The sequence below is a fragment of the Lissotriton helveticus genome, chromosome 4_2 (assembly GCF_964261635.1).
Source record: "Lissotriton helveticus chromosome 4_2, aLisHel1.1, whole genome shotgun sequence".
Taxonomy (NCBI): Eukaryota; Metazoa; Chordata; class Amphibia; order Caudata; family Salamandridae; genus Lissotriton; species Lissotriton helveticus.
In genome coordinates, this window is record NC_136064.1 from 92,974,555 (window position 1) to 92,986,908 (window position 12,354).

The following is a 12,354-nucleotide window of genomic DNA, read 5'->3' on the forward strand; positions in this document are numbered from 1 at the left end:
ATTCCGCCAGAATAGCGTATGTAGGAAAATCTAGATTTCCAGATCGCCATTTACGTCTAGAACACAAGTCTATTTTTCATCATCAAGCACCAGAACAAGGTTCCCTAGAACAAGTATTTCAAGCGACCGACCACATTCTGAAATCACGAGTCGGTTACAGTGAATTAAGTACTATGCATGAACAAGAACTAGCCCGATCAGCAGTCCGATGGATTACTGATTCTACCACTTTTCCAGACGAAATAGTGGCACAAATGTTTCTGAAACTGCCCCCAGCCGAGCAACGACTGGTGGGTATGTATATGATCCAGTACCTCATTACTCTGTATGAGGGTCAACATTCTGATCCAGGTCCGTTACACGATATCCTGAACGAGTTACTCCAGTATAAATGGAGAGGTCTAGGTACCGATTTAATTAGTGTCATTCTAGAACAGCGCCACAAATATAGAACGTTTCTGAACCCGCATTTTGTTCATGTCTCACCCCCAGGAAGTAAATCATTCTACATAGACAGACAGAATCCGTTACGAGAAGTCCACCCAGTCCAAGGGGCGGGTGGCGTAATGCAACGAGTGTTTGTATACACTCCGATTTCAAAGATGGAACTTCTTGAAATGAAGAAATTAATTCCCTGTCATGACAAAGATCCAGCAGGGTTCCATAGAGAATTAAAAGACATGCTCCGTATGGGAGAATACACTTACCCAGATATCATTAAAATGTTAAAGGTCCTGTTACCCGCAGGGGTGTATGAAAAGTTAAAGGAAAAAGAATGGGAGGTGGGAGAGAAAAAGATCGATTGGGCAGCTCTAGAAGCTGAAGACAAGGCACGAGTACCAGGTACCGGTCTTGGAGATAAATGTAAAGAATTACCAGAATTATTGATTCAAGTTTTACCCAGATTATTGACAACGAGAAAAGAAGACTGGGATGCAATCTCAGCCTGTAAACAGAAACAAGATGAAGATATTAGTGATTTTTATTCTAGATTTGAAAAATGTTTCAGTATCAACAGTGGTCTCAAGACAAGTAGTGAGTCATACCCTCATCTTTTTGTTACTAAATTAGTCGAGAATTCAAGCCCACAAATTAAAAACCGAGTTTTGAAAGTCGAAAGCACCTGGCAAGCAAATACTCCGTCCCAGATGCTCCAGATGCTCCAGTATCACCAGAACAGAATCAGAGAAGAGCAAGAACACGAGAGAAAACGTATGAAAGACACGAAAATGAAAGTGCTAGTTGCACAAACTGTTCCTCAAGACAGTCAGAAGAGGGGTCCAAATCAAGCCAATCAAGTCAGTCATCCTGCAGCTCCCGTTAAAGGGAATTGCAATTATTGTAAACAGCCAGGTCATTTTATAAACGAGTGTGCAGTTCTGAAACATAATATAGCTACTGGTAAGACTAAAGAAAGACCACGTCCGCCTAGACAAGAACAAGTTTCACAGATTCCTCAGTCACAGAATGCACAACAGACAGTTCCCGCACCGCAGCCTATTGCTGCAACACAGCACGTTACATCGCAGATGTACCAGTATGCACAGTCCGAGTATCCAGAGTACCAGCCATATTCATGAAACAGCCTAGAGAGGGAGGTAGGCTTGCCTCTCATCGAGATACCTGTAGATCAAGAAGGTCCCTATGTTCACAGTCAAGTATTAGGGAAAGACAGAAAGTTTTTGATCGATACAGGGGCAAGTAGGACCACAATTAGTCACGCCGAAGTTCCAGGGGCTCCGCTCTCAGGCTCAAGAAATGTTTCCCTTGGATTTTCAGGAAAGCCAATAGTTAATGAGATATCAAAGCCAGTTACTCTAGAAGTAGGTCCATTGTCCCGTACTACTGATCTGTTACTTACTAAGTCATGTCCAGAAAATCTGTTAGGCATTAAGACACTGAAAGAGTTAGGTGCAGTTATTTGCTGTTCCCCAGAGGGAATACGATTGTTCCTACGTGACTTTAAGGGTCACTATGTATTACGAGATTTTGATTCAAGATTGTCTAATGTTCCACAGCACTTATGGGCGCAAGGTCCAACTGATGTAGGTTACATGCAAATCACACCCCATCGTGTGACTCTCAAACCAGGCGTAGTGTTACCACGAATCAGACAGTACAGATTGCCACCCGAGGCTGTAGCAGCCTTATCCAAAATTATTGACGAGCTCATGGCTCAAGGAGTAGTTGTAGAAACTGACTCCAATGTATGCAATTCTCCGATCATTCCAGTCATGAAACGTACTGATCCGAATGCACCCCCAGTATATCGATTAGTGATTGATTTACGAGAGCTTAACAAATGTATTATTCCGCAGTACCCAGTTGTCCCAGACATCTCTTCCCTATTGACAGCCATTGATTCCGAAGCCATGTTCTTCACTGTCATTGACCTCAAGAATGCATTTTTTAGTGTTCCGATTCATCCAGACAGCCAGTTTCTTTTCGGATTTTGTTTAAATGGAAGGAGCTATATGTTCACACGCGCTCCTCAAGGTTTCACAGAAAGCCCTAGTATTTACAGTCAAGCACTTAAGAGACAACTAGATAACATTCACATGCCAACTGACACTGCCCTGCTCCAGTATGTCGATGATCTCCTGATCACAGCCCGTTCTGAACGTGACTGCGAGCGAGCATCACTGACAGTTTTGTATTTCCTTGCCGAGATGGGGCACAAGGTGTCACCTTCGAAGCTTCAATTCTGTGTCCAGCAAGTGGTATACTTAGGACACTTGCTGTCCAAGAGGGGTAGGCAGTTGACACCCGACCGTATCCAGTTAATAGCGAGTCTTCCCCAGCCCAGAACCCAGAAGGAGGTACGTGCCTTTATCGGCCTTACTTCTTATTGTAGACAATGGATTCCCCAGTATGCATTTCTAGCCAAGCCACTGATACAGTTAACGACACAGGAGGCAGCCGTATCGACTGTCCTCCCTTGGACATCTGACCATACACTCAGTTTCAATGAGTTAAAGAAAGCCCTATGTCAAGCTCCAGTTCTAGCCACACCGAACTACAGTAAGCCTTTTACACTTTTCGTTACTGAACGCGAAGGCACAGCATTATCTGTTCTCACACAAGATCAAGCAGGTCAATACAAGCCCTGTGCTTATTTTTCGAGCACATTAGATCCAGTCGCCCAGGCGTTGCCTGCGTGCCTCAAGTCAGTTGCAGCCACAGCACTAGCTATCAGACAAAGTGATTCCATAGTTTTAGGACACTCCCTGACAGTACAAGTCCCACATTCAGTAGAAGTTCTTTTAAACCGGACACAAACTCAGCACTTGACAATTGCACGTTTAACAGGTTATGAACTGACACTGTTCCAGCCACACATAGAAATTAGACGCTGCAACGTCCTGAATCCTGCTACACTGTTACCATCAGTTAATTCAAATCCAGACCCACATGACTGTGTGGAAGTAGTTAATATTACGACAAAGCCAAGACAAGACCTGACAGATATTCCGTTACCAGATCCTGACCTGACACTTTATGTGGATGGTTCATGTATGAGAACTAGTACAGGAGAACTAGTCGCCGCGTATGCAGTGACTACTGACACTGAAGTTATTGAAACACACCGTATTGATACCCTGTCCGCTCAAGCAGCAGAGCTAGTCGCTCTGACACAAGCCTGTATACACGCCAAGAACCTGAAAGTTAATGTTTACACAGATTCACGTTACGCATTCGGAGTTGTACACGACTTCGGAGTGCTCTGGCAGGAGAGAGGTTTCATGACTTCTCATGGAACCAAGATTCAGCATGGTCTCCTTATTCAAGCCCTGTTAGATGCCATACATTTACCGACATCCATTGCTATCATGAAATGCAAAGCACATACGAAAGTTACAGACATTATTTCCCAAGGTAATGATCTAGCAGATCGCACAGCCAAGCTTACAGCACAGACTCCAGACATTCCAGTTAATCTGACACATATTCCAGATCCGACTACATGTATGACAGTTAAGGACCCTACTCAAGATGTCATAGATATCCAGTTACATGCTACTCCCGATGAAATCAAGAAATGGTATGAACAAGGAGGGGTCCAGACAGATCAAGGATGGTTAACGAAGGGTAGAGCCACATGGTTTCTCCCCGACTCTATGGTTCAAGTCATTATTAATACCGCACATAGTCCAGCACATTTAGGAGAAAAAGCTATGTTAGACAGTATCCAGAATATTTGGTTCAACAAGCATTTACGAGCTGCAGCCAAGCAGAAAGTCCGTACCTGTATGATATGTTGTCAGTTCAATCCAGGTAAAAGTGTCCCGGTGGAACAAGGTGGTTTCCAGCCCCCTGACCACCCTTTTGAGGTCCTCCAGATGGATTATATTCAGATGGAGCGATGTCGAGGTTTCAAGTATGTCCTTGTAGTTGTATGCGCTTTGTCCAGGTGGACAGAAGCATATCCAGTCCCAGATTACACAGCCGCGACCACTGCCAAACAGTTGGTTCGTGAGTTTTTCCCTAGATATGGACTCCCTAGAGTCGTATATTCTGATAACGGCCAGCCATTCTCCTCAGAGTTAATGAAGCACGTTTCCCTGTTGTTAGGGTACCAGTGGAAGTTCCATTGTGTACGCCATCCTGAAGCAGCCGGTCTGGTCGAGAGACATAATCAGACCCTGAAAATCCGCATTGCAAAAGTCTGTCAAGAAAAAGGTGTGGACTGGCTAGTAGCTCTGCCAGTCGCTTTATTTTATATGCGCATGGTTGCACATTCCAGATCAGGTCTGTCCCCGTATGAGGTCGTATTCGGCCGCCCCCCTAACATGTGGGGTACTCCTAGACCCCGAAGTATTACCGATGTTTCATGTAATATGCTGACAGATTACCTAGCTTCCTTGATGTCTGCCCTCAACTCATGTCGTTCACAGGTTGCCGCCGCATTTCCAGACAATACCGAGGTGGCACCGCACGAGATCGTTCCAGGCTCCTTGGTGATGATCAGAAATTTTGACAGATCAAGTCCGCTGGAACCACGTTGGAAGGAGCCACGTCAGGTCCTCTTGACCACCCGTACTGCCGTCAAGTTGGAAGGCAGAAAAGGATGGATCCACCTTTCTCATGTTAAACTTTTTAAAGGATTGAAATCTGTTTCTAAAAACATTTCCCAGGATTCGAAAGACTGCCAAAACATTGTTTTAAAGGACTGTCCCGCACAAGACATTATTACAACCCCTCCCTTGTTAGAGAAAACTCCGCAACAGGAGTATAAGTTAAAGCTCAGGTCTAGTAAAATAAGTCAGTCAGTTTGATTGTATAAGTCCTCCCCTAGGTGAAACGGTTAGACTATTTCTGACATGTATAAAATAGACCCCCATAGTGAGAGAGTCAGTCGAAGTTCAATTCAATGTATCGTTTTTCTGAGTTTCGTATTATTCATCAGCATAATGATTTCCTGCACCAGCTATGCGTTCTATCTGTATTTTCCAGTTCTTCATGTAAATATGTCTGCTAATGCTACAGTAGAGCACACGTTTAGTGATCTGCCTCCTCACGAATATTCTTACCGCCTCGCTATGCGCAACAACACATTTATCCGTATGTTACATTATTCACACCAGACCAGCAATGCCACTAATTGTTGGGTGTGTGGTCGACTCCCCCCTTTTCAGACGTCAAAGGGAGTTCTGCCACTCTTTCCTTATCCATTCTCACACAATGGTTCGTGTGGAGCATGGTCCACGTTAACGTCATCCGCAACAGATATGTCTTTTCTTAACAGTACATGTTTTTCAGACAAGCAAGGTTTCCCCCACAGAACAGGTTTAGATCTAGAAAATGAAGTGTATAATTTAGGTAATTATTCGTCGAATTTCATGGTCCTGAATGTTCAGTCTGATACTACTCCAGACTTACCTGCTATTTCAGTACTACCTGTCAAAGGCGAATTATGTGTCCGTAGTTATGGTTCCATACATGTAGGACATAGTGAATGTACTACTGTTATCCAGTATAGTGACAGTGGGAAATCTGTTTTCAAAGCTTCACGTCATTCTTATTTTATTTGTGGTCAAACCGCATATGTCCGTCTGCCCCTCGATTGGGAGGGAACCTGTTACATTGCTTTCCTACTGCCACCTGTTTTCCTAGCCCCATCTGATTATCACAGAAACACACATCTAGTACACATTAGACATAGAAGGGAGTCCCCAATTGTCGATTATACTGAAACTACTCTAGAACAGTATACAGATTTCAATAAAGGTTTCTTCTTCTTTGTAGGACCTGTCCAGAATAGTAAACTGATCCGTAGGTTAACAAGAACCCTTGAAGCTGTAGTAAATGAGACTGCCTCTGCTCTAGGTAACTTAACCGAAGAACAATCTGCTATGAGATTTGTCGTTTTGCAAAATCGTCTCGTCCTTGACGTCATACTGGCCGATAGGGGCGGGGCCTGTAGAGTCATCGGATCTAGTTGCTGCATTTTCATTCCAAATAACGCGCCGTCTGTTTATTCAGCTATAACCAGACTCCATAAAATTGCCCATCTGTTACACCAAGATCCAGGCACCTGGACATGGTCCGGTTGGTTCTGGAATATAATTTCCGCATGGGGATGGAAAGTCCTGTCCTTTCTAGGTATTGCAGTAGCGATCATATTTAGCTGCTGCCTCTGTATACAATGTGGCCCTGCGATTTGCAGCATGTGTGCTACCTCTTGTATTCCTAGTCCCAAGCCCCGTTCTAAATCCCGTTCCAAGACAATCCGAGACGAGCAAATGATACTGTATGAAATGATAGATGGTATCATGAAAATTGATGTTTCCTGATGGAAACGTAGTGACAAGGAGGGAATGTGGAAAAGTAAATTTTGCCATGTTCTGTGTCCCTACGCCTCATCCATCATATGTTATGTGTGCATGACCAATATGCATATGTTATTCCCCATGTCTGATTAATGACGCAATTACAGTTGTGTCCACCTCTAGTATGTTAGTTTCCAGTCCTCGTGAATACTACGAATATCAGGCCTATGTAAAGTTACGTTGTCACGTTTCTCAGTGTGCACGTTATTCCATTATAAAGTCCCCGTTTCCAGGCCTCAACAGGGCCCGGACATCAGATTCAGCTCCTGTCTCCTGAAAGCCTCGCTGAGGAGCGATACAGCCCCCACCTGTATCCTCGACCTTTCACTTACTTCCTGCCTCGCAGTGCCCGGTGCAGCTTGGCTCTGCCTCCGAGTCTGCCAAGAGTATGTTATGATTCCAGCTATCAGTTCAGTCCTTCTTCTCTGCATTCCTAAGCCACTGAACTGCATCAATAGTTTCCGTCATTGTCTAGCCTTTTCGTCTCCATGTTAGAGAAATACTGCATTTACTGGTCATTTAATATTCCTCATCACGCACTACATGTAGAATAATGCATGGTCCAGTCTTGGAATCAAGTTAGCTTTTCCCCTCATGACTTCTAGTTTATATCAACATGTTCCCTAAACATCAGATACCAGATAGGGTTTAGGTACATGTCGCTCCGACCCTCCAGACTCTAGTCTCTGCTCCTAGCACAGAGTTCATAGCCCCCAGCTTCTCCTAGTAATACGTCATTGCCAGTTTTCGCGCACCATTAGGTTAGAGGTCCCGGCTCCTTAGGTAGCCCCCTCCTATGTTTCCGCCCATTCATGACATATTCTGTTACGTTTTCATCACATGTCTAAGTATACTCCCAGTTACACCTCTTTTTACTGTTATCTCTCGCGACTGCTACGCGTCACGCCTTCTGCTCCACCCACTGCTACGCCTACTGCAATGTAATGCTATGTGTTTGCGCTATGTATATAAGTCAATGTATTGTTATTAAAAGTTAGCGCGCTCATCCCAGATCAAGCCCCGGCAGCTGCTGGGCCCCAGTTGTCCTGCTGGGCCCTGTCACCTCTGTTCCTATGCAGGTTGTCCTGATCCTGTCCTTATGCTGTAATAAACCTGCAGAAACTCCTACTACCTCGAATCTTGACTCTTATTTTATTGAGCTATCTGTTACTCATTCATTCATTCAAAAATAGATCCGGTATTATTTATTTATATACCACACTCTCATTAATTTCTGCTCACCGTCAAAAGCTACCCGCTTGTGTTTCTGAAGTTTCCAGCTGATGTGTGGCACAGTATCCTCTGTGCGCAATAGCATGCATCCACCATTTTGGCTCTTTGTCAAGCCAGGATCTGCAACCAGAAGTGGGCCACAAGCCAGCCCCTGAAATGTTTGCGGCTGCTGCACTGTGCTGCATGAATACGTGGTAAATCTGGCCCATGGTTTCACTTCTGCAGAGGAATTTTGCCAGGAAGTAACACCTCTTCCCCAGTGACTGTCTGCGGGCAGGACTCTCTCTTCCCCAACGACTGCCAGAAGCAGGGCCCTCTCCACCATATGTGGCATGCCAGGGCCTCTAGACTTCAGTTCACTATTGCAAGTGGCAGGATATTTTGCTTAGCTACTATTTCATCTGTCTGGGTAATATGAAAAGGGATTTGAGGTAGTGGATGCACTGTACAAATGTGAACTTAATTTATTAAGAAAGGGTGGTCTCATGTTATTTCTTTCTTCATTTAGCTAATGCTCTTAAGTAGAGATGGTGTACAGTCAAAACATGCAGTGAGAAGTAAACACTCAATGAGGACATTTACATTTTTTAACACAAATTTTATTTTCAAACATGTTTCCCCCCAAATAGCAGCATTCAAGTGTCACCTCGTTGGTTTGGGCACAGCTCTGTATTTAAGACTGGGTCATGCCATCGGTCGTGAGATGGGGTCGTGCCATTGGTCGCGAAATGGTGTTGTGCCATTGGTCGTGAGACGGGGTTGTGCCATCGGTCGTGAGACGGGATCTGCCATCGGTCGGGAACACAAATCCTGTATTCTAGCAGTGTTCATAAGGAACCCCAAAAAAATGGCATACAGCCTGGTAACAAAGTCTTGCAAAGGCCCAGATCCATACAGAGTGAACACGGGGTGTAGCAGGCTTTGTGGGAAGAAGAACATATTTTTGTGGAATGTCCAAAAGAGAAAGCTACTTGTCTCCTTTGCAAAGAAAAGGTTAATGTGCTCAAAAGATATAACCTGGAGCGGCACTATAAAACACAAAATTATAACTTCACAAAAAACTTGCCAATGTCCTCAAACCCGCGTTCTGTGAATGTGGCATCATTGGAACAAGCCCTTCCATACCAACAAAGCTCTTTCTATGCCAGATGAAAGAATCTGAGGCTGTAACTGAGGCATCCTTCCAAATATATTGCTCGCAAAACATAAAAAACCCATTTACAGAGGCACAGATGGTTAAGAAATGTTTTCTTTCAGCAGCAGACATTTTATTTGCCAACTATCCTAATAAATCCAATATTATGAAGGAAATAGGTGCATTACAACTTTCAGATTCCACATGCACACGTAGAATTGAGTCAACGGGTGACAATGTTCTAGCACAGGTCATCAATGCAGTAAAGCTGTCTCCTTTCTTTAACATTTCAGTAGATGAGTCAACAGTTTTAAGTGATGTGGCTCAGTTAATGATTTGGGTGAGTTATTTGGAATAAGAAATCATTCCAAAGGAAGAGCTACTCTGCCTTTTGCCATTGAATGGTCACACAAGAAGAGAGGATGTATTGACCGGCATGTGTCATTTCTTTGAATCTCATCACCTGCCATTAAACAATCTTGTAAGTATCACTACAGATGGGGCACCCTCCATGATTGGAGATGAGAGGGGCTTTGTATCTTTGTTAAGCAAAAAACTTCAATTATCCATTTTCATTGCATAATCCATCAGGAAGCATTATGCGCGAAAATAAAACAAGGACAACTAAATGATGTTAAGAAGCAAGTCGTAAGAATTGTTAATTATATTCTAGCAAAAACACTCAACCACAGACTTTTTAAATTATTGCTAAAGGATGCCGAAAGTGAATATGCAGACCTATTGTTGCATACTAAAGTTAGGTGGTTGAGCAAAGGTAGAGTGCTAGAAAGGTTTATTATTTTGCTTCCAGAAATTGAACAATTTGTAATCAGTCGAGGGCAGTCCTTCCCAGAATTGAATGACTTACAATGGCTCACCTTGCTCTATTTTCTGTGTGACATCTTCTCACGTTTCAACACTCTCAATCTGGCACTTAAAGGTAGACAGAAACTTGTGTCTTCAATGATGAGTGTCATATACTCCTTCGAAAGTAAACTCGACCTGTTCCGAGAGCAGCTGAATGATGGTGATCTCACATACTTTCCTAAGTCACAGGCTTTAACACAGAGGGTTCAAAAAGCTCAGGAAATGTTGTTGAGTCTCAATCTGTGTGCTTATCTGGAGGAAATGTCTGGGGACCTTAAGAGGCCATTTTCTCAGTTTAGAGTTCTCATCCCACTTTTCAGGCTTCTAGAAAACCCATGAATGGTTATTGCAAGGAATCTTGAAGCTGTTGTACTTCTTGGTTTGAAAAGGGCACAAGTGGAGATAGAACCAATTGACCTGCAATTCAGCCTGTGCTTGAGTCCTCTTTCTTGGGGAAGGAACCAGAAGATTTCTGGCAAAGAGTGCCATCTGAAAAACTCCCTCTTCTTTATACCTTGGCACAGAAAATACTTTGCATGTTTGGCTCCACATATGTATGCAAGTGTTCTTTTTCTATAATGGGCGTTCTAAAAATAAACTAAGAAACAAACTGACTGATGCATATCTGGATTACCTCCTGAGACAGGCACTTTCTGAAAAGGTTCCAGAGTACAAGAAATTAAAAGTGGACATGAAGTGTAAAATTAGTGCATAAACTCTGTGCCTTGGAAAATACTTTTCCCGTATTACATGTGCTTAGTACTTGCTGTTCTACTTTCACTAAAGGCCTTCAAATCAGAGTAACACGTTCTATGCAGCATTTAGATTGAGAGGCTTTCACTGCACCTCTTGCACACTGGTGAACGCTCTGCATGTCTTCTTCACGGAATCTATTCATGTGTGATATGAAGGAACTACTTGTACCTCAGCTACTTTCCGTCTTCGAATATTAATGTTATTCACATTTCTCCAACATTACCAGTGATACCTAATCAATATACATTAAGTACCTAATCCGAATGCTACTTTATCAGAATAAAAGACATTAAAAAAAAAATATTGAGTTCAATGTACTTTCAATTGAATTGAATTGAATTGAAAGAATATTTGTATAGCGCCATACTACCCGGAGGCCTCGTAGCGCTTCAGAACCAAGAGTGACAATTCAGTGAAGACATTAGTTGAAAAGATGTGTCTTCAGGTGTTTACGGAAGGCAGTGAGGTTGTGTATCTCTCTTAAAGACTGGGGGAGAGCATTCCACGATTTAGCCGCTAGATGTGAAAAGGAGCGCCCCCCCCATCTTGCTTTCTTTATCTTTCTAGTGGAAGCTAGAAATTGGTTGCTAGATCGGAGCGATCTAGATGGAAGATAGAGTGGTATTAATGAGTGGAGGATTTTAGGGCCTGTTTTCCAAATGGCTTTATGAGCTATGCACAGTGTTTTAAATTGAATTCTGGCATTCATTGGGAGCCAATGTAGTTGGCGAAGAGCTTGTTTGGCCGATTGTCTCCTGGGGACTTGGAGGAGAAGTCTGGCTGCACTGTTTTGTACCACCTGTAATTTGTTAATGGTGTACAGAGGAGCTCCCAGGTATAGAGAGTTCCCATAATCCAGCCGGGACAGAATTAAGGCCTGAATCACGATTCTTCGTGCTGAAAAAGGGAGGAGAGGGAGAATTTTTCACATCATCCTTAACAGGATGTAGCAGGTTGATGATAGTATTGTGGCTTGGTGATTAAAGGTCAATTTATCATCAAGCCACACTCCCAGACTCTTTATGTGTGGTTTGGGTGGTGGAGCTGGACCCAGACATGTGGGCCATGAGGGCATGATGGAGGTATGGGCGGCATTGCTCAACAACATGATTTCAGTTTTTTCTCCGTTAAGACGGAGGCAGGAGTCTTCCATCCATCCGGCTACTGCTTCAAGGCAGGGTGTCAGCCTATCAGACGAGCCCGTATCTTGGCCCAACGATACCACCAGTTGGGTATTGTCTGCGTAGCTGATGATCTTAATGCCGAAAGGATGTACCACAGCTGCTAACGGCTTCATGTAAATATTAAATAGTGTTGGGCTCAGTGCCGAACCCTGGGGAACTCCACATTCTAACCGCTAAGCAGATGAGACTATATCTCCCTCAAAGACTTGGAAATGGCGATCACTAAGGAAGGAGGCGATCCAATTCAGTGCAGCGCCCGACACCCCGCTCGTTCTGAGACGGTTAATTAAGATGGAATGTTTAACAGTGTCGAACGCTGCACTGAGGTCCAACAGGATGATAGCTGCCC